The sequence below is a fragment of the Paroedura picta genome, chromosome 18 (assembly GCF_049243985.1).
Source record: "Paroedura picta isolate Pp20150507F chromosome 18, Ppicta_v3.0, whole genome shotgun sequence".
In the NCBI taxonomy this organism is placed as follows: Eukaryota; Metazoa; Chordata; class Lepidosauria; order Squamata; family Gekkonidae; genus Paroedura; species Paroedura picta.
In genome coordinates, this window is record NC_135386.1 from 16,521,959 (window position 1) to 16,545,530 (window position 23,572).

General features: G+C 47.7%; 1 pseudogene; it reads right to left on the minus strand.

Moving 5' to 3' along the window:
* Positions 1–9,920: 9,920 nt before the first annotated feature.
* LOC143828047 (pygopus homolog 1 pseudogene) lies at positions 9,921–18,148 on the minus strand (annotated as a pseudogene).
* Positions 18,149–23,572: the final 5,424 nt, after the last annotated feature.

Below are 23,572 nucleotides of genomic sequence, written 5' to 3' on the forward strand. Positions count from 1 at the left end.
GAAGGAGGAGGAGGGGGGTGGGGAAGAAAGGCGAGAAGAAGAAAACATTTATTAATGCGTGCCAACAGTTTGCGCCACCAATATGTTTAATACGAGATTAACTAATATCAGCATATGGGCTTGCTGTTTGTTGTGGGGCTTGAAAGAAAAGAACAAAGAAGAAAGTGGGATGTATCGAAAGTTCACGGGAAAGGGAAGGTGCACTTTCTCCTCGGAATGAAAGCCCGGCAAAATGGCAGTCGCTCTTTAATTATCCGCTCTTTCCTTAATGTCATAACATTAAGGAGAAGAGGTTTTGTGTGAGTGTGTTAGAAGGGGCTATGCTAATGACAGACATTCTTTAGAGTGCAGAGTTAACTCAAAAGTTGAGAGCACAGCTTAATTTGCTGGGGGATTAAAAGTGTCTGGGCTCAGATCTGTCAAGAAGCAACACCCCGGGGGATTGGCACCCTTTCCTGGTAGGGTTCCCAACCTTCAAGTGAAACCTGGAGATCACCCAGAACTGCAACCATTTTCCAAACTGTACTTTTTATATAATAACTTTTCTGACTTGCAGTGGCCATCACTGTACATAATATTTCCGATGAGGCTGCCCCATACATGCCAACAGACAGAGCCCTGGGAAAATGGCATTCCCAATTTTGTCTAGTAAAGACCATAGAGATCGGTGGAATTCCTAGGGTGTCTCAGTGAGTTGCATTGTCCCTTTCACCATAGAAAAACTGTTGAATTTCTAGAGTGTCACAATATATGGCCTTTTATGCACTGGCGTTTTCTGTAGCTTTTACTGTGCATTCCCATTGGTTGTATTTTTCCCTTCTGCGTGCCCAATCACTTTCACTTTACAGGCTTTCTTGTTCCTTCTGCATGGATTTGCACCCTTCAGCATGCAGGTCATTTTCTGTTTGCTGAATCACCAGGTTTTTATTTTTAAGTGCTATATCTTTGCTCCCACGGCGAGGTACGTCAGAAGCATAACAATTCTATTCTCGATTTTCACCTGGAAATGATATCATGGAGTCACCGATGCTCCTCCTCCCCAAATTTCTCTCCTGCCATCAGATAGCTTGGTGGTGGCAAGTAGCACTTTTTACACCGTTTCCCCAAACATGACATCGTGAATCAAGCCATTATGTTACAGTCTCATGAGGACTTAATGCACCTGATGGAGTTTTGCAGCCTGCCAATGATTGCAAATATGAGCAGGGTTGCAGGAACCAGGCAGGCTACGGACTGAGCCAGGTGAGCTGTACTGGGTTTTGGGGGAAATCACCTGTCCTGCAGGCTGCAGTCAGAACCTCCTTGTGCCAACTGCAGGCTGGCAGCTTCTTCCCTGATGATCTATTCTTCCGGAGAAGTTCCATATGGTAAACGGCACAAACATTAATAAGAGGACATATGTGGCAGGTCCGCTGTTTATGTTAGCCCAAAATGTATCGTCACAGAACAAAACAGTCCCTGGCAAAGAGAAATGGAGATGATCTGCTTCACGGGAAAGGCTCAGATGTGAATGGGATTTGGCTATGTTGAGACGAAGTCTAGTAAAGCATCCAGGAGAAGGATCTGTCCAGCCGCTGCTTAAAGACCACCAGTGAGGGGGAGCTCCCCACCTCCTTAGGTAGTTGATTCCACTGCTGAACTCCTCTTATGGCGAACTCCCCTCCCCACCACAATATCTAGCCCGTATCCTTCTACATGTAGTTTAAATCCATTTCTGTGGGCCCTCTCCAACAGGAATCTTTCCCTGCCCTCCTCCAAGTGACAACCTTTTAAATACTTAAAGACTCCAATACTGTGCCCTCTCAACCACCTCTTCTCCAGACTGACTATTCCCAAGTCCCTCGGTCATCCTCACAGGGCTTGGCCCCCTGGTCCTGGATCAGCCTCATCTCCTTCCTCTGCATCCCTCTTCACTTTATCCAAGTCTTCTTGAAGTGACATTAGACTGAAGAAATATTCTTTGTTCTCTTCCTTGTTTGTTCTGCTTGGCCTTGATCACTCTTCTCATTGACCGTTTACGCACTGGAGGTTTCATGCAGGCTGGAGTTTTAATTGTGGCAGGTTGACCCACCTCTTCCTGAACCCACATGGGGGAACATTTGGCCCGGTGCACCTCATCCACCCCCGATCTGTATGGGAGGTGGGGCAGTGAAGTTCCCAATGCATAAATGGTCATTAAGGGGCTATTGCCCAAATATTCCAACAGAGTGAAATCTTCCTGTAGCCGAACGTTCCAAAACTGAAAAAAAGATAGCAAAGTAACAGGTTGAAGAAATCTGTATTCTCAGTAAAGCAGAACCAGGGAATTGCTGTACTGGGAGTGAACTAGCTTGCCTTTTATCTCAGTGGCGCCTGGCTTAGCACATCTGTTCACCAGAGCGACAGATTTCTACCGGAGGATACTTTTAGGAAGTGAGGAGGAAGGGAGACGCTCCCTCCACATGTGCACAATCAGAGTTCCTTTCCATTCGTTTCCCCTTCAGCATGCTCACCTGTTATGCCAGGTGCTCTCATTAGCCATATGTATAAATATTTGTCTGGGTTTTTTTTTTTTTTTTGTCAAATGTTTTTGTGTACATAAGAAAACACAGAGCCAAGCTGTGCACCAAAACCCGGATTTGAAGCGGGTTTTGTGTTTGTTTGTGGTTTGTTTGTTTCATTTTCCAGCTGTCAGGATTTGGGACCTTTTTATTGTCACTGCTGCGGGTGAGAATGAGAGCTACTGGGGTGGGGAAAACATGTGGCGCATGATCCCCTCCCAAGGGGCTTTTAATGTCACAGGTATTTCAAATGCAGCATGATCTGTTCTGACGGCACTAATACATTGGCACAAGTTTAAGGTTGACACATACGTGCAGGAGTGGCTTAAGGATTTGTGGAGCCTGTAGCACCAGAGCCAATTTAAGGAAAGAGCAGTGTTGGTGGGAGAAACTAGACTGGAGCTGTGGGATGCTAGGGAGATCTAACCGTTGCAGCAAACAAACTCTCCGGAGTGAACCAAGAAGGATCAAATGTTTGGGGGGATCTCTTGCTCCTTGCAGAGTAGGTGCTCCTTTCAAGGCTCTGTCCTCCGTTCCGGTCTTTTGCAGTTTCAAGACCCTGTAGGATATTTGGACTGAGGTAATACCCCCTCTCCTTCATTTTTTCTTTTCTTTTTTTGCAAATTAACTTCTGCATCACCCTACTAATGTTGCCAAATTCCTTGAAAAATTCCTGGAGATTTCAGGGCCCAGCACCTGGAAATCGTTTGTCTTCCCAGGAGAAATCCAGGCCTCACCTGGGGGGTGGCAAGCCACCCCAAGATGCTGGATTTCAAGGGCAGGGCCTCAGATCAACCAAGTACGTCGCTTCAACTGAGAAGCTTTCCGAAGGGGACGAATACTCCACTGCGGAAAATTGTCAAGCGACCGGCCAAAGGAAGGAGGAAAAGGGAGGTGGACGGGGGACATATCACTCATCTCCCCGAGACGCAGGACCGCCTGCGAGGCAGATAAGGGGAGGACAAGCAGGAGAGAGGAAAACAAGGCCCCCCCAAGGGGGAAAACAGCACAAGCCCCAAACAGACTGGACAAACAAACAAAGGGGACAGATTGTTGCAAAGACCCAAACTGGGACAGGAGGAGGGGAACAATCTCTGTTCTTTCAGCCCAGCCCTGTGAGGAACTCTCCCAGCCTAATGGGCTCATCGAGAAACACCCTTGGCCTGGGGATGAATGGGCCATTTGTTGTTCTTAGCTGATGAGCTGATAAGGAGGCACAGGATGTACTCTCTCTCTCTCTCTCTCTAGATATATATATATATTTGCTGCATTTTATTAAACAATAGGGCCCAACAGCCAAGCCCCAGCCCAGTCCCTGAAGATCTCCCAAATACCCCCATTTCCTGCCTCTTTTCTGCGTCCAGATATCCCTCTTTTGTTCTCCCCTCGCCTGACCAGGCGCGTGTCAGGACGGTGGCCACCAAGCCAATCTTTTGTGTCGGCTCCACCTCTGGCTGTCCCCTCCGCCCCCGGCCACCCGCCACCAGCTCGCCGGCAGCTCGCTTCCTGAAGACCAGAGGCCCAGGCCGACCCACCCGCCGGCCTCGCAGGAAGAGATAGAAGGCCAAGCGCATGCATGCGAGGAAGTCTCTGCAGCTGCTGGATTGTTCCATGCACGGCCAGTGGGCGAGCGTCCGAGGAGTCTGTCACGGCGACTTCCCTCCGGAAAGCCTGGCTGCTTGGGATTAACGGCACCACTACTCCTCCACGCGCTCAGGAGGCTGGGTGGAAGTCCTGGGATGTGGAGATAAGGCCTTCAGAACCCAGACGGCCGAGGGGCCTTGCTGTTTGAACTCTGATAGCACCAGAGCAAAAACTGGAAAGCCCGACGGGGTGATGGGCATCATCTTGGAGTTTTCCCTCCACTTTACGCGGCAGGAATACGGCAGCCTTAGCCAGCTTTTCTAGCTTTGCTGCCTTCGACCCCTGAAGAACGAGAAAGGTGGGGCCCGTCTCAGGAGGCCAATCTTTTCAGAATCCCGCAGTTACGATGAGCAGGTTCAAAAATGAAATCAGGGATCTCCTGTTTCATAATTTTTTAAAAATACTTTTTTATGCGATCCCCTCCCCCACTCCATTTTCCATGGACTTATCATGGAATAGCCCAGTCTCATCAGATTTCCGAAGCTAAATAGGGTCGGTAGGTGGAAGGGGGGCCACCAAGGAAGGCTCTGCAGAGGCAGACAATGGCCAACCACCTCTGTTTTTCACCTGCCTTGAAAGACCTTTGTTGAGGTCCCCATCAGTTTTGGATGTGAGACCAATAAGAATGACTCTGCAGGCAATAGGCAACCATTGCTTTATCATTCTGACTTAGCAGGACTGACCTATGTTCTTAGGAATGCCTGTAGAGTATAGAAGTTTGTGGTCATTCTTAGCCTGGGAAAATTGACCTGAGAGGTTTGAGAGCCTGGCATGTTGATAAACGTGCTGGATCAAATCGAATCACCAATGCCTGCTTGTTAGTTCTAGCAACAGAAACCCTTGATTCCCTTCACCATTTTTTTTTTCAATAAAGAGAATTCTTGTTTACAACAGAATTGTTATTTGAGATCTCACCAAAGCACCCTCCAGCCCTCTTCTCCCCCGTCCTGTTTTGTGAGAGTCAGTGCCTGGCCCAACAGTTTCTATGGCAGAGCGGGGATTAGAACCTGTCCCTGATAGATTCTCATCTGACACTGGATCTCCAAATGTTGAATTGATTGATCATAACAGAATGCATTTAATGTTGACACTGAGTTTGCGGATGAAGGGTTTCAGTGGGCCAGTCGCTCTGTACTTTTGTACCCTACTTTGTCTCAAAGCAGCTTCCCTCCCTCACCCCACAACAGATGCCGTGTGAGGTAGATGGATCTGACAGGCCTCAAAAGAACTCTGAGAGACCCGTGACCGGCCCAAGGTCATCCAGTTGGCTGCATGTGGAGGAGTGGGGAACCAATCCCAGTTATCCAGATTAGAGGCTGCCACTCTTCACACGACAGCACGCTGGCTCTCATTGACACAAAGTCAACGCTCCTCCGGTCCCCGACGTTTCCTCTCCCCTTGCAGAAGCCAATGCGTGCCATTTTATGCCATAAAGGAACGGCGTCTGCAGGTTCCTGAAAGAGTTAAGCGCATGACTGATGCAGGTAAATTTTGAACATGGAAATGAAACCATTTTCCAGAGGCCGGGGCCTCCACGGGGCTGACGCTCCTGCAAAAAGGTGTAGGAGGGCGAAGCTGATTAAGACACCACATGCTGAGTCGATGTCGGCTTAAACACTTTAGCCTGTTATTCGCTCGGCGGGTGGCTTCTGAAGGAACACTTGATTATGAGTCTATATTTATGCCTCCGCTTAGCCCGCTCCCGCCGATTGGGTGCCGAGGAGATCAGCGTGCGCGGCTCCTGCCATTGTCTTTGAATTAACCCGAGGCTTTGCAGATGAGCTGGATTTTTGAATATGTAGGTGTCCAGTGCTCATTTGCTCAAGGAGATGTTCAGGCCTAATTGACCACCTTCGCTTCCCCACTGACTCTTGCTTATTTTAGATGATTCATGGCATCGCCCAAGTCACATCTAATTAATGTGTATTTATGGGCACTGGCAATTTAAATAACGATCCAGCTAGCAAGGAAAGTGAGATGTGTGTAGGTGGAATTGGGGCGGGGTGTTGCATTAGAATTCTCATAGGTATTGTTAGAACTTTTTTGGGGGGAAAAGGTCTTTCTGCCCACTCTCATGATCAGAATCTCGCTATTTCATGAGTTTGTCAAGGAGGTACTGAGAGTGGTATTTTTTAATTCTACTTTAGATAAAAAATCTGTGACTCAACTCCCACCCAAATTTGCTTCCAAATCAGCTTCAGAGCAACTGTATCGGGTTCTCAACACTGCCTTAGCGAACACCTGAGATTTGGGATGAGGGAGATGGTGCCTGAGGAAGGTGGAGCTTGGGGAGGATGTGATGTCACTTTTAGGCACTGCTATAAGCTGCCTTTTTTCTCGCTATGACCTCGACCTTAGAAAATAGGGGAAATTCCTAGATTGACAGTATGGGAGGTTATTATATTTATTGTATTTTATGCTTACTGTTGTAAACCACCAGGAGCTGGCTGGATGGAGAGTGGCTGTCAATAAGTATAATCAATCAATAAATTAATAAATATTTTTTCTGCTACTCCTCAGTTTCTAGGAGGGCGGAGGACTAAGGGTAAACGATGTGATGTGTTAATAAATCATCAGAGAACTACCATTGTCCATAACCAGATTCTGAGTGTTCAAGGCAATGCTCCACACATTAGGGGTATTAATGGTCAAGATGTCCTCAGAAGGTCTCCTGTCTTCTTCAGTGTCTAATCCTCATCCTGAGAACTGTCCTCTGAACCTCCTCTCTCTCCCTCCCTTTGTCCTCTCTCCCTTCACATGGCCTTCCCTGGAGACACATGCCTCTGCAGGTCTCTCCTGTAGAGACAATATTCTTGCCCTCCCACACACATGATGCTGGACAAGCTGTCCATTTGGAAATGTTCTCCCTAGAATAGGCTTCTATTTCTCTTCCTTTATCTGCTACCCAAATGCAAACTGGGTCTACTGGAATAAATGTGGGTTTAGCGGTTTTGCAATACTTGGATGATTTACTGGTTCCCCTCCAGGATCACACTTCTGACTGGGCAAACTCTGCTATATTAACCAAATATCCCAATAGGCACTTGGATGGAAGACCACTGTGGAGGTTCAGAGTTGCTACGCAGAGGTAGGTAATGGCAAAGCAAATCGGCTGCCACTGGGCGCTTTCTTCCACCAAAGGTCCATGAATGCTGGCTTTGAAAGGAGGGTGGATTAAACTGTAACCGAAAACCAGACCATCAAAGAAAAAGGTTTTGTTCAGACCACTATATAGCTGTAACTGTAAACCACTGTAAACAGGTAGACATTCACCTTCATGCCCCAATGGTACAGTGCATTCTACCAACTCAGAATCTCAACTTCTCATTCTGACCAGGCCTGAATTTATATATATTTAGAAGGATACGAAGAAAGGAACAGAAAATACTGAATCTGAATCTATATACAACAAAATTACTATTTAGAAAAGGAATATTCAGAGAGCTTACATTTAACAATTCATATCCTGTTCTTTTACATCACTTTGAAATTACAGACCACAGACTGCATTATTCCCATAGGTAGCATATGCAGTCTGAAAAACACTTTATTCAAAACTGTTTAAAATAGTCTTATACCGTAAGCTACCTTGACCTCCCCAGAGGTCCCAACATCTACTAGACTGGGAGTTAGGTATTCTCCTGTGATTTGAGAAAGAGAGAGATTAAAAACCTACTAGGAAATGAATCCCTGCATTGTGCAAAGGGTTGGACTAGATGACCCTGGAGGTCCCTTCCAACTCTGAGGTCCCTTCCAACTCTTTAAATCTGCAAAGAGGGACAGAGCATCAGACTGCTTAAATGAATAAAATAGCTTTATTGTGGAGAATTTTTAAACAGAGGCTGGATAGCCATATGATGGAGAGGCTGATTCTGTGAAGGCTCAAGGGGGTGGCAGGTGACAGTGGATGAGCGATAGGGTTGTGAGTATCCTGCACAGTGCAGGGGGTTGGACTAGACGACCCAGGAGGTCCTGTCCTACTCTGATTCTATGATTCTATGAAACAGCTCTGTGAAAAAAAGAAAGAAGAGACACATGACAAATCATGCATAATTTCTGGCTTTGGGGGGGGGGCTGAAAATGTATAATTGGGACGATAGCAGCTTCCATGGCAGAGTTGGGAGTCAAACCCAATTCTTCCCCAAACCTAGCCCAAATAACACTCTAACAACAACACCACACTGGTCCCATGCTCCAGTGGAGGTAGAAACCCAACCTCTCCCCTCTTCAGTTCACAAATTTTGAAGGGTTCCCTTCACCTCCGGCCTTGTTTTTCCTCTCCGAGACATGCCTCTTTCGGATTGCTCTGACAACGCACCAGGTAACCGTGCCTCATTTATCCCATAGTTTTGAAAGGATGCTCCAAGTTTGCCCTGACATTAATTTATCTTTCCGCGCTTGGCACAATGCTAGTGAACCTTGCCTCCTCGATGAAAACAGACACATGCTTGTCCGGGGTTTCTTTATGCCACGACCTTGAATGTCAAGGGAAAATATAGCTCTGCAGCTCCAGGCTTTGCTGGACTTCCTCCGCTTCTCCTCCTTGTACATTATCGCTTGGCACATTTCATCGCCGCAAGGCCTGACAGAGAGACCAAGGACCCCGGGAGCCGCCTGGCTCATCTCTCAGCCGAATGTCAGCGCAAAGTGGGTCTGGCTGCCATTTTGCACAAAAGGTGAACCCACAAATGACTGATCCAAATTGCGAGGCTGTTTGGCTGGAGACGAAGGGCAAAGAAATACTTCATTCCTGGCCAAGCTCGACTTTGCTCAGGAAATCCCGGGAGATTTGGGGGTGGGGCTCGGGAAGGACTGCAGTGGGGTATAAGCATCGGAAGGTAGATTTGAAAGGGACCTCTGGGGTCATTTAGTCCAACCCCCTGTAGAATGCAGGAAATTCACAACTACGTAGGGCAGGGCTCCCTAATGCCATTGAATGAGAGGCAACCGTTAGACTTCTGACACAGTGGGGCAGGCACAGTGAGAAAATGGCTGCTGCAGAAGGCGGAGCAAGACACAATACAGTTGACCCTTCTTACCTGAGATCCTTGAGCTGCACTGGCCACCCTCGCGCAAGCAGCATTTTGAACCGATAGCCAGTGTGGTGTCATGGAGTCATGTCCCCCTCACTCTCTTTCTTGCAAGCAAGAGGGGGCCATGGAGCAGGAGGGGGCCGTGGGTGCTTTGCCGAGGCACAGAGGGAGTAGCAGCCGCTTCCTGGCACCTGCCCTGCGCCAGCCCCGGCAACCCCGTCTTCTCCCGCATGCTGGACCCAGCTATGCTCACCACCAGCACTCGCCTGACAGAGCCCCGGCTGCTGCTGTACAAGACCACCTCTAGTGACTATGGGGCTGTGCCCCCCACCACACCAATAGCCCCCTGTCGATATTACCCAAAGGATAACTCCTTAACCGATCACTTATTTGCTTGTGGCAAGGCACAGCATAACGGTATTGACACCTCCTCCCGGGCTCTGCACAGGCCCCGCAGCAGCCAGGAAGGCCAATGGGCAGAGCGCCAGGGCATGGCACTCAATCGGCGGCCATCAAAAGCCAAAGCCAAACAGGAGTCTTGTGCTACCTCAAGGACTAACTTGGAGTTCTTCTGATGAGAACGCAGGCAGGAAAAGAGGGCCCAGCCCCGAGCCAGGGAGCAGACGGCAAGAGCAACCCCCTGCCCTTGTGGGAAGGGAGCCGATGAAGAGCTGCTCTCCGCTCACACTGGACATCCTTCCCCTCAGGCGTCGGCACTCGAGGCAGGCGGCCCTCCAGTCTCCCTGGTGCGCATTAGCTGCACGTCCTTGTCAGCCATGCATGTGTCACAGCCCCAGACCGCAGAGGCTTCCGCCGTGAGCAAGCCATACGCCGACTCCGTCATCCCCGTGCAGATCCGGCAGAACCATTTCTGACAGGAAGCCTCACACAAAATGGCATCTTGGTCGTCGTTCACCTCGTGAGTGCAAATGCCGCACGGGTAAACCGGCTCGGATGGTGGGTGGTCGGGTTGGCCGGAGTGCAGCAGGAGAGGGCCAACCCCTCCCTCGGCTGCCCCCACAGGGCAGGTGGGCCTTGTTAGGAGTCCCGTTGGCTTGGCTGCTGTTCAAGGCTTCGGCGGGCTTGGGAAGATGGCCTTCATGTCCAGCTGGCACGTGCCGGGGTGTAGGCTCTGGGTCCGCATTCCCGGAGTTCACCGCCTCGTCAGGGCTGTGCTGATGGTGCTGGGAGGGTGGGGGGCCGTGCTTGTTGGGGCCAGGTTTCTGCACAGGCGGCTTATTCTGGCTATAGTTGTTTGGCAGCGGGTCATACATGGGGTTGGGCTCCATCTGGGAATTGTTAAAACTGGGATTGTTTCCAGGGCCGAAAGGCAGCGGCATTTCGTGGGGCTGCATCTGAGGAGGCGTGTTCTGGGGAGGCATGTGACCAAAGTCTTCCCCGGGGTTCCCTCGGAAGTGCTGGCCAGGCATTGCGACGCTTGCATCATGTGAGCGTTGTAGGCCGGCTGGTCTACTGCTGAAGGTCACGTTCTCATGGGGAGGCCCAAAGTTTACCGCCGGAGGCCGGCTGAAGACCACGTCCACCGGATTCTGCGGGAAGGGGCGGGGCTGATTTTGGAGCGGGAACAAGGCCCCGTATTGGGAGGACATCCTGGGCAGCAGGTGAGGGGGCATCCTGAAGGTGTTGTAGCCACCAAAGCCTGGGTACCCAGGAGCGGCCAGGTAAGGGCTGCCCGCCAGCAGCGGCTTGTAGCAAAGGGCACCGTAATTATCGTCAAAGGGATTGGCGGCTACCAAGTGATCTGCGCTGGGATTTGGCGGTGGAGCATATTCCGAGGGCGGAGGGAAGCAGGAGCCCTGCAAAGCCACACAGCTCACGTTAGCAGCACTTCCAACGCAACACGACAAAAGAGGGACGCAGCCGGTTCCAGAGTTCAGCCCGGAGTGCCCCACAGAGACCAGAAGCCTTGCTAAGGGGACGAGCGCCCCTGAAGGGCCAATGGCTGAGATGGGGGGGAGGGTCTTGGTGGTCTCACCAGCCTTCTGCACATGTCCTCTTCTTGCTTTTGCTTCTGCTCAGAAGGCTAATATGCCTTTTGCTTCTGGATAACTGCTGTTGATTCCCCACTCCTCCTCTACACTTAGCTTCTTGGATGACCTTGGGCTAGTCAGTTCTCTCAAAGTTCTCTCAGACTTCACTTCCTTCACAGGGGAGAGGAAGGGGAAAGGTGATTGTAAGCTGCTTTGAGATTCCTTTGGATAGTGAAAAGTGGAGTATAAAAACCAACTCTTCTTCTTGAGTGATAGCTTGCTGTAGTGGTTAAGAGTTGAGTCCTTTAATCTGGAGATCCAGGTTTGGCTCTTAGCGCTCTCTCAGTCCCACCAACTTCTCAGAGTATCACTCATGGGCCATTCTACACGTTCCTTTACTGGAATCCTTCCTGCAAATACTATTCATGGCCATCAACCTTTCCTCACACATATACCTTCACACTAGGTTTGCCAGCTCAGGGTTGGAAAATACCTGGAGGTTTGGGGGGGGGTGGAGCTTGAGTAGGGTCAAATATTCAGCAGGAATGAGCTCAGCAGGCTGTTGGCAGAGTTTAAAGGTGCAGAGAGGACAAAGCAGCAGGCTGCTTAAAAGAATAAAGCAGCCTTATTATGAAGATAACTATATATAGAAAGAGGAGAGGAGAGAGACTGTTCTAACTATTGCCTAATGTCATTCTGTCTGTTCAACTGCTGTTCCAGAAGGGAGGAATTCCAATCAAAAGGATAGGAAGTCTCCTTTTGAGCAAATCAGGAGATTATTTTTTTAAAAAAACAGAAAGTTCCTGATCTAACTATGCTAAATACACATCTCCTCCAGTGCCCCCTGCAGGGTATCTCTATATTCTGCTCAGTCATGCACGCTGGGGATTTTGCATAATCCAACACAAGTTGCATTGCTGGCTTGAAACCTTCATGCATGTTACCTCAGACTACCACACATGTTTGTGTTGAAATTCGCCTCATTCCCATACAAAATTAACTAGCAACAGAATAAAGTTTATAGAATATTTGAAGAGCCATGTACATGGTTCTCTTCTCCCCACGTTTCCTTCACAATGACCCTGTAAAGGTGATTCATCCTGTCTTCCCTCAAATGGTTTCATTCGCCTTTGGTGATGTTACACAGAGTAATGTGATTGGATACCCTAGCTGGCCACACCCAGTTGCAGAAGATGCCTGGGCTACAGAGCCTAGCTGGAGTCCACACCAAAGCAAAGTCAAAGTCTAGTCCAAGTTGTTAGGAATCAAAGCAAACAGAGTTAAGGGCGAGGCAAAGAGTAGTCAAGGGAAAGCCAAGGTCAGAGTCCAGATAAACAAATATTCAACAAAGCCAGTCCAATTACCAGGTGCATAGTCAAAAGCTGTTTGCCAGTGAAGCGGATGGGAGTCAGAAGTTCATAAACCAAGGAATCCAAGCCAGACAGGAGGGTTTCTGCATAGATTGCACCCATGCCTAAGAGCTGCTGCTGTCTCTCCTAAAAGCAGCCTAGCTAATTGGCTGCACCTGGGGGATGACTCACTCATCCTCCCCAGGAGCTATTCCAGCTGGGCCCCATCTACTTTGACAGTGTGCCTGCAGTCTCTAACTCCTTCGTGTTCAGCAAACATCACCCTTCTGCTTTGTCTGCATCGTTCAGGTGAGCTGTCAGGGCTGGAATGCATCTGCAGCTTAACAAAAGATGCCTCTTGGGAAGAGCCTAGCTGACTAGTGCTGCTCTCCCCTGCTGCACAGTCTAAGGCCCCTCTCTCTTCTGGCTCAGCTGCAGGCCCTGGTTGCTGTGGCAACTCCTGGGAGATGGGAGGTGGCAGTGGGGGCATGACACCAATGCTATGCCATCACCCCCCACATTTCATCTCTGATTGGCTTGGATTTCTCAAAGGTGAAAAATGAGTGGGGATATGCTACTAGGATTCATTTCCACAATCCAAAAAGGAGAACAGCTCATTCCCCATTCATCCCATTGGGACTCACACTTTCTTTCCCACGTAACAAAATCATATTAAAAACTAAGAATGGTTGCCAAAAAAAAAAATCTCTTGGATTTACAGGATGGGTTTTTTCTACCCAAATCCTTCTTGGTCCAGGCGAAAAATCTCTTTGTGTTACAGTGACAGGCGAACGAGAGCAATCCAGATTACGAGCCATTCTCTGTGTGTACAGTCTGGCTACCGTCTTGTTACATTCCGGAACACCTTTGAATATTAAATGGACAGATTGCGCTTGTGCGCGCGCATGTGTGCAGTTGAGAGAGAGAGCGGCAGAGGAAGCTATTTATATCTCACCCCCTCGTAGACTCAGCCCACTATTAATGAAATTAATGAGGCCCTGTGCTAGCGAGCACAACCGTTTTTTTTAGGAGACAATTCCAGAATGCGCCTCCTCTAATGGCGAAGATCAACCTGCCTTCTGATCCCCAGGCTCAGATGATTAATAGCTGCATTAATGGGCTTGTATTAGGAAAATCCCAATTCAGCAAACTCAGGATTTCTTCCCAGCCGGTTCTGCACATGGGAGGTACCTCGCCCCGCCCCATTGGTCTGCACATCAAGGATGTGAAAGGTGCAAAACGCAACCTGTGACATTGTGGGTTGACTCTCAATCCGCTGGTGTCACCAGAGCATCGTTGGGTAGAATGCTTAAATATTAGCAGTCCCCCAGAAACACAAGTCTCAGACCATGTAAGTAAGGTTCCTCAACCAGGGTTTTGCAAAACCCTGGGGTTTCTTGACAGGTCTGGAAGGGTTTCCAAAATAGTTGGGAATTAATTAATGTTAACATTTTTAAAAAATTGTCAAACATTTATCGGGTGATATGACCCTATGCAGGGGTAGCTAAACTGTGTCATGGACTACAGTTCCCATGCGCCCCTGCCAGCACAGTGGAGAGCCCCAGTTTGGCCACCTCTGCTGTTCTGCATAAAGGAATTTGGTTGGATAAAAAAGTGCACACTAGCAGGAGCTCATGGGAATTGTAGTCCATGGACATCTGGAAAGCAACAGTTTGACCTCCCCTGCTAGGGTCATCATGACTTGCCCCCCCTCTCAAAATGGCCACTGGTGGGTCAGGAGGGGATGGGAAGGGATGGGCCCCAGGCGGGTGTGTACACAGCTCTGCTTCACAACCATATTCCACATGATCACACTGTTCTTCGTGGTTCTCAAACATGAAGAACGTATTGGGGGGGGGGGCTTCTCAAATGTTGAGATAGTCCAGTGTTAGCAGATGTTTACTTCCAGCTTCAGTTAATTATTTTTAAACCTACAATTTCTATATAGGAATATTCCCTCTCCCGCAGTCCAGGTAAACCCAGGTTGCTTAATTTTAATGGAAATCTCTCTTTCCCCCCCTCCTGTCCCTTAAACACAGACGGATCCCCACTGTTGCATTTGACAAATCGGCTCCAGCAAGAAGCTCCGTCTAACGGCTGCGTGTAACTTTATCTTATTCCCCTTTGAGCACTCCTGTTCTCTCAAAGTGATCTCCCGGCTGCCTAAAGTCATTACACTTTTTCCCTTTCACATTGTACCTCTGTAAATGTCAGGCATAACTACATTTTTATTTGCAGAGATACAACTGCTATGAATGAGGAGGGGGGGGGGAATCCCCAGTTTCTCTCCCCCCCCCACCCACCTCGGCTCCCTTTACCCGGTGTGCTTTCTGCTAATATGATTTGTTGAACAAATTGTTCCATTAATCTGGGGACGTTTGACAGAGTGAGAAAATAAGTGCCGAAGTGAGAAGATTCACAAGAATCGGAAATCTCGGCTCTCTCTTTCTCAAGGTAAATAGTTATTATATCAGGGTGTCAGGCTGGCAAAATGGATGTACGCAGAGTCCCTGTTTGTAAATGTCACTTTCCTTCAGCCCATCAGGGTGACAAATGAGGTGTGGGTTGCAGAGAGAGTTCATTCCTCGACAAAAGTTCTCACGGCTTTATTTCGCCAAGAAAGCTACCTTCTTTCTTCCGCCTGGACACCTTCGAGCAACCCCCCCACACACACACACACCCAAGTAAAGCAATTTAAGATTAAAATGGGGGGGAATTCATCCAGTGACAGGGGCACTCTCGTTCAAATTAGGCCTAGGATGGTGCAAACAAGAAATTATGTCATGAAGTTTACTGTCGCACAGCTGCGAGGGACCCAGCAGTATCTTAGAAGTCCAGACAGTTTTAAATCCGTTCCTCAATTGTTTGCCCCAAGGAGAATCACTGTGTGTTTTATGTTCCCACACACAAACAAATTTCATTCAGTCACACTGCACTATGGGTTAGGGAGTGAAGGGTTCACGAATTGAGAGCGCTTCATTCGCTAAGCTTACCTTTGCGTATCTATTTATCTATGTTTATCCTGCCCTTTGTTGAAGTAGCACGGGATGGTGTGGATGCTCATTCTTCTGCCCTCCATTTTACTTTTACGACTGCCTTGAAAGGTGCCAATAAGCTTAATTGTAGTGTAGGAATTTGAACCTAAGTCTCTCTCGTCCTACACTGACACTTTAACTTCTCTATTGTCTGTGAATGTGCAGTCAAAATGCTTCTGACTAATGACTTTCAAAATGTCCTAGGGCACAGGTTGAAGGAGCTTGGTTGGTTTAGCCTGGAGAGAAGATGACGAAGAAAGACAATGAAAAGGTGATCTTCAAGGGCTGCCACATAGACAGTTTACGCACTGGAGGTTTCATGCCAAGCTGCAGGCTGGAGTTTTAGTCATGGCAGGTTGCCCCACCTCTTCCTACACCCACATGGGGGAGCATTTGGCCTGGTGCACCTCATCCGCCCCCAATTTGTTCTCCTGCACAGCAGTTGGGGCAGTGAAGTTCCCCGTGTGTAAACGGGCATAGAGAAGATGGAGCAGAGTTGTTTTCTGTGGCCCCAGAGGGTCGGACCAGAACCAATGGGATGAAATGAATTCAAAAGAATTTTCGGCTAAACATCCAGAAGAAGTCCCTGACAGCAAGAATGGGCTTCCTCTGGAGTATTCTCACACAAAGCCCCAGTCATCTTCTGTGAGACCAACAACTCTCGACTTTGGCCCATGATTGCACCAGCGTGGAAGCCCCATTAGCGAGAAGAACAGAAACCTTGTCAAGAGCCATCTAGCTCCTCTTTCATCTGAGCAGGGATTGATCCGGTCCACCGTTGACGGGCCCATGAAACCAGTGAAGATGTGATATTAAGACAGTTGCCTTTTGCTCATGAAAGGGAAACATGAAAGCCTCGGGCCTACTGAAGCATCGTATACAACTGGGGAATGGATCGGTACGTTGAGGTTTTCATCATTCTAGAGAGGACATCAAACAATGTCCCCTGGTCCCCCGTTGCCGTTGAGCCTAATCTGGTGCACATCACAGATGACATACTTTCTCTGACACCTATGTCAATATTTATCGAACAATCGGTCACCTGAGTGCAGGTTTGAATCCTTGGTGGGGCTTGTTTGTTAATTGCCTCCGCGAGCCTCATTAAGAAGGACCGTGCTCCTGACAGATAATTGATAGGGGGATCAGAAAGAAGAGTGGCTGGCTTTGATTCCTCCTGCTGACAACTTGGAGGGGGAGTGGCAAACGAGAACAGAAGTAAGGGGCTATTTGTTGGAGGCCAAGGAGACTTTTCCTTTCTGGGAAGGAAGGTGTTACGAAAGGTGCCACTTTCACACCCACCCACCCACGCTTTCATTCCCTTTTGATCAACTTCACAACTGGATTTTACGGTGGGGAATGTCAAGGTCCACTTGCACAAACGAAAGAATCCATTCTGCAGAAGGAACATGACTGGTCCAAAGAGATCGGCTACCGATGGAGAAATGTCGAGACAGGGGCATTCATTCATTCATTCATTCATTCATTCATTCATTCATTCATTCATTCATTCATTCATTCATTCATTCATTGTTATTATCAGATTTATATCCCACCCTTCACTTGCATCTTGGGGCGGCTAACAAGAGTTGATGAAAGACAAGACAGTTAGCATGAACAAAAAAGCCGCCACCGATTAAAATAAGCCAACTAAAGTAGCCAAATAATAATAAAAAAACATTTCCCAACTCCATTTAAACTGATGTAAGTTCTTCCAACTTTCCCAGCAATTCATGGTGCTCTTGTGGAATAGTTGGGGTTTATGTATAGGGTATTTATATATCCCCGGAGTTGGGTGTGGGGCCACAGCAGTGGTCAAAAATGTCCAAATCGGGTGTTTTGTTTAATATTTTTGGAGTATAGATTGAAAACTGGGTGTTCATTGGGAACACTGCAAGTTGCAATATCTTAAGAGAGAAAAGTCGTAGATTGACTTCTGTGGCTTAAAACAATTTACCTCAGAGGAGGGATTCATAAACGTTTTAAACACACACTGAAAATCACTGACCCTTGTGACCGTGAGCCACAAGCCTTGACACTCATTTCCACACAACAAAACGTGTCTTTGCTTAGTCTAAGTCTATGGCGTATTCTTCCATGGCTGTTTACAAACCGATTTTCACTGACACAACCGGACTAAAGAAAATGATCTCTGTGGAAAGGAAATGTCCCCTACTTTGCTCATTTCAAATGTGCTTATATTTTGTCTATTATTTGGGTTTCCCAGTATGGGAGGTTTTATTTCTGTTGAGTCCACGTGTTGTATAGTTTTGTACACAAATTATTCGGGAGCGCACAAGGGATGTTTGCCTAACAGCATTCAGCATTAAGCAGAAAAGATTCCAGACACCCTTTTGTCATCAGTCAGGTTGCTATGGCAACCCGGACGCCATTTTGGTGTCTCGTACGGCCATCTTGTAGGGTACCATTTGAGATTGTGGTAGCAATCTGGACAAACCGCCAACGCAGCCTTACAACTTGACCTTGGACAAGAAAACGTGGGGAGGGCATTTGTCACCCTTCACCATAATCCGTCACCGCGTCCTCCCCAAGCTCCATCTCGACAATTTGTCACCCTTCACTCACTATAATGCTCATTTATCATTTTATAACATTTTTAGGCCATCGTTGTGCCAAGCAGCTCTGACTCTTCTCTTTTTCTTCCCACAGAACCCCTGCGAGGTAGGCTTGGTTGTGGGACCATAGCTGGCCTCAGGCAACAAAAATTTGAGCACTGGTCTCCCAAGCTGTGTCACTCTAACCAGGCACTGTTAGCACTGGATGTGCAATGTCGAAAACTATGTACATTTTAAGAAAAATAATGGTGTGAGGAAATGGGAAATATTGCACTAATAAAGACACAAAACCAAGAAGGCAATGAATGGGATACCTTTTAACAAAACTAATCCAGTGATGTGTAACTCTTCACGCTTTCAAATTCCACAGAACATCAGCCCAGATGTTGCAAAATAACTCTTAAAAAAAATTGTGCACATCTTGTTATATGCCCTTGGGTCATTTGTGAGGCAGCCAACCTCCACATGGGGCCTGGAGTTCTTCCAGAATTACAGAGATCAATTCCCCTGGGAAAACGGGGCAGCTTTAGAGGGTGGACCCTACCACATCAAATCACCGGCTGAGCTCCTTGTGTCCCCGAACCCTGCCCTCCCTGGGCTCCTACCCAAATTTCCAGGAACTTCTGAATCTGGAGATGGTGACCCTTAATAAAAGGTGGCATATGGGCTGTGTTCTTGAATGTCGGGATTTTACTTGAGGACCGACGAGGCTGCCAACAACTTGTCCTTAATAGTAGTTCATTTGGTTTGGATTTACAGAAGGGAGACATAAATGAAGGTTTGGGGGCCGAAAGAAATACAAAATTGTTCTCAGGCAAGATCTACTCCAAAAATCAAACCGGCCCCCGGCTCCACCCACCCCAATGTCTCCAGGTATTTCCCAACTCAGGGCTGGGAACTTTACTCAGTGTGTTTGCCACTTTTTGAAAACGGAAGGGAGAAGTTTGCCTGTCAAGAGAGAGAGATGTGAAACATTTCAAGGTTACCTTGAGTGTAGATTATACCTTTAGAAACGGTGTCTTAAATAGCAAAACAAATAAATTGGAGCCATTATTCAAAGCGGGCCGTGTCTCTCAACCCCTCCCGCCCCCATCCGCTTTCCCAGGATCCATAACAACATGTGTCTAACTAGGCTTTACAAATTCCAACAAAATGTCTCATTAATTAGCACCCCATTTCCCCAGGCCTCTGAGCAGCTGGCAAGAAGAACGGTATAGATTGACTCTGTAGCTATAAACTAGGTCAACGAAAAAGGAGCCATTATCGGCCCCAGATTCTTCTGGAAAGGATTAATAGGCGTTTGACCAATGGGAAAGGGGGTCATTTCTGGAAGTCTTGTCCTGAATAGCCCAGGCTGACCTTAGTTTGACAAAGCTGGCTAGTTCTGGTTAGTTATGGGACCAACAAGGAGTTCCCGAGGTGGGCAATGGCAAACCACCTGCAAACATCTGTCACCTTGTCCCATAAATCAGCTGTGACTTGAATGGAATGGGGAGGTCTTTCTGATTGAAATTTCCCTCGGTCTAAAAACCCATATCTACATCTCATTGGCCAACTCGCTTCGGATACTGGTCATCTTGGTTTTGTTCCTAAGACTTGGTATCCGCACATAGGATCGCTGGACTACAGACCACCGGAGCTGGATCTTTTTCAGCCACCAACATTATTTCATTTCCCCGCGGGATATCTGGGAAGTTGCAGGGTTCGAGTCCTGCCATGGACGGTCTTGGCTACGTCATTCCAAATCTGGACAGCAGGGATGACTTCGAGTCCGGTGCCGTTTTTATGAGAAAGTCCACATGCGATCAGAATCATGGTGTTGCCATTAAAAAAAAAATGTATTTCCAATCCATGACCAAAGATGCCAGCATGTCAACTAAAAAAAAAATCCCTTTCTATTCAGCAAGGTTGGGTGGTGGAACATACCATTAAATTGCAGCCAATTTATGGCAACCCCACAAGGATTTCAAGTCAAGTAATGAACAGCACTGGGGTCTGCCTTTGCCTGCCTCTGCATGGCAGCCCTGGAAGTCCTTGCTAGTCCCCCATCCCAGCACTAACTCAGGCCATTCCTGCTTATCTTCCAAGATCTGCTGAGATCAGGTGAGCCTGGGCCATCCCAGATGAGTTATATTGAAACTAATCAAACACCAACCATCTCAGATTCTACTGATGTCCCTTTGAGGGTGATATGGGGATGCCAGCCTCCCGGTGAAACCTGGAGATCCTCCAGGATTGCAGTTTATCTCCAGACTTCCAAGATCTGTTCCCCAGGAGGAAAATAGCTGTTTTGGAGGGTGACGTCCCCCTATGACCTCCTTGTCCTCCCCAAGCTCCATTTCCAAATCTCCAATTTTTTCCCAACTTGGATCTGAATCTGGCGACCCTACCAAGTGGCTAGGGCAGACCCGTAGACCCTAATTTCCACCTCTGATGTTTTAAGCAGTTTCCAAGCATCTGCATATTTCTATATTTAAATAAGGGATTGGTCAAGGTCTCCGAAAGGGGGATAAGGGCATCGCCAATGAATTTCATCCCAACGGCAAGGCCGGCTTTAGCAGACTTGCCTGACATTGACACATGCTAAGCTTGTCGGGCTTATGTAGGGCTGTAGCTTCCTACAACCAATGACACCTGATCGTTGAACTCGGCCTCTAGGATTAAGGGCTGCGAATGGGGTTTTATACCACACAGTCAGAAATTACAGCGTGTTGATGGATGGAGAATTTACAAGGCCTTTTTACAACATGAAACAAGAAATGACCAGAAATCTCTCTGCACAAAGCGTGTCTTCTTTCCCAGCCGAGCACACCTTCCCCCACTCCGGGGCTTTATCAGCTGCTCTTTCATAAGTGAGAATATTTCTCACAGGAGATGCTGAGGCCGCAGCTACAGAGCACCACGGTGTTAGCTATTCGGGGTGAAATGAGACAGCTTGAGGTCTTTGGGGGACCTGGAGGACGAAGGGGAAAGCAGTTTCAGAATCTGACACTTGACATCTTCAGTTGCATGATGGGAAAAGTTGGCCCATGAATGTCATTCTACAGAGTTCTATGGAGTGGGTAGCCACCTTACCTGGCAGATAAGGGCAAGGCTGGGGCCAACCCTGAAAAAGCCCTGTCCCTGGTTGAAGCCAATTTCACCTCCTTCAAAGACTCAAACCTCACTGCAAGACCCCGGAATAAAGAAAAACATAGGCCATATCTGGGATTTTTCTTGTCTTCCACGCCCTGATAAATGACAACATTACAATATTTCATGAGCCCAGATGAGCCTTCTGTGTAGAGGGTTTTTTACCCGACCCATATATAAACTTTTGATTTTTGGTTTATGATGATTTGATGGCCTCGGACCGCGTTGTAAATTTTTCTCCCTTTCTAGATACCTATATATTTAGCTGCAATCTGCCTGATTCCAAATGTGACCTCAAGAAAGAGCCAGGGATTTATTACAAATTCAAGTCAGTATGCTTACTGGGTGAGCAATTAATCACTGACATGGAGGAATCTCTCCTTTCCAGGTGGGGAGCCCATCCAAAAACTAAGAAAAATAATCGGGCTAATTAATTCTTATCTGCAAAGAGCAATTAGATAAACGACCTTTTCTAGGGGAAGGTGGGGGGAAGAGGAGACCCTGTCACCTCTAGCAGAGAGCTTGGCTCTTAAATAGAATAAAGCCACCCGACGTCCCTCTCTCCTGTGAAACTGAGATCACAGCAATGAAAATTAAGGAGGCGGGAGAGAGATAAGGGAATAGGTTAATTAGAGCCGAGGCTGATATAGCATCATTAAAAAACATACAATAAAGCGAAATATCTTTATTTAGGGAGATGTGATGTGAACCCTTCGCCCGGTCTCCCTGCTTGCAACTGTGACTAACATGGAAAAATCTTGAGGCAATGTTGGATTTTGGGTTTTTTTTTCTCCCAACAACTTTCTAGAGGACATATAAGATGACCCATGAGGTCCCTTCCAACTCTATTATTCTATATATATATTCTTCCTTCAACTTCGTTCTCCAGTTTGTGGCAGTAAAGAAAGTTGAACCAGGAGTTGACAAACTCTTCTGTAGCCCTCTCAACCATTGGGTGGATGCCCTTAATCATGTGGTTTTTCACTCCTGCTGCCACTACATCATGGGTTTTGTTATCTTAATGCTTCATAGATGGAAGGAGGGGCCATCACAGGGGCAATGACACAAGGGTCTTCCAAGCAAGATAAGAGCAGAGGTGGTTTGCTCTGGCCTTCCTCCAACTAGCAACCCTGGTGGTCTCACGACCAAGTCCTCACTGGAGCCACTATTTAGCTTCCAATGAATTTAGGCCTATGTTGGGCTAGTCAGACTTGGTAGGCACATTCTCATGCGTGCATGCTTACAAAAGGTGGGTTCGCACAGGAATTTGCCTTATAACCAGTCATCCAATTGGTTCCTCTTACTCACTATGAAGAGGTGCCATGGCTCAGTGGTAGGGCCTCTGCCTGGCATGCAGAAGATCCCAGGTTCAATCCCCGGCATCTCCAGTTAAAAGGACCAGGCAGGAGGGGATGAGAAAGGCCCCAGCCAGAAAGACCCTGCAACGAAGCAGAGCTGTGGCCATGACTGGGTGCATTTCCCCAGGGTTCCCTTTTCCGGGTCGTAAAAACAACACCCTTGTTCCTTGCATGTGAGGTTTCTGCAAGCCAATGCCGGTAATCTTGCCCCCCGACAAGCACGGCACCCTACCATTTGGGAGAGATACCAAGCAAAAGGCAGACAGTGGCGTAATTGATTTGAGCTTATCGGGGTATTTAAAGACCTAAGCCTGAATGGCGGGTCGTGAAATACGAGAGCAGTCCAATGGAGACAATCCACTCTGGTTATAATCTGGTCTTTCGCCTCCCAAGAAGGGATCTGAAGCGAATGCAGCATCTTACGCTGTCACCACCAGCACCACCACTGCCAACCTGTCGATTCCCTGTTCAGCCCTCCCTGCCAAATCCAATTAATGGGGCTTTTCAGTTGTTAGCGCCAGCTTGGATTCAGAAGCAACTATAACTCAGGAGGATATTTGGAGACCTCCTTGCTCCAAAAGCAAGATCCTCCGAACTGGCTGGAGTTCACCGGGAGAAAACCCCAGCTTTGAAAGTTGAACTCTATGGCATTAGACCCATTAAAGTCCCTCCCCTCCTCTGACTCCACCCCCAAAATCTCCATATATTTCCCTGCCTGAAGATGGCGGCCGTACTTATCACAAACCTTCAGATTGATCCATGTTTTCAGAACGTTACTATATAATTATTTGACATTGTTTACGTTTACTTATTGCCTAAGTTGAACATTTTAAAACGGTTAAGCTTATTTTCAGCTGAAAGGACTAGGTAGTAGATGCTAAAGGCTTCCACCAGAAACTTAGGGTTGCCAGCTCTCA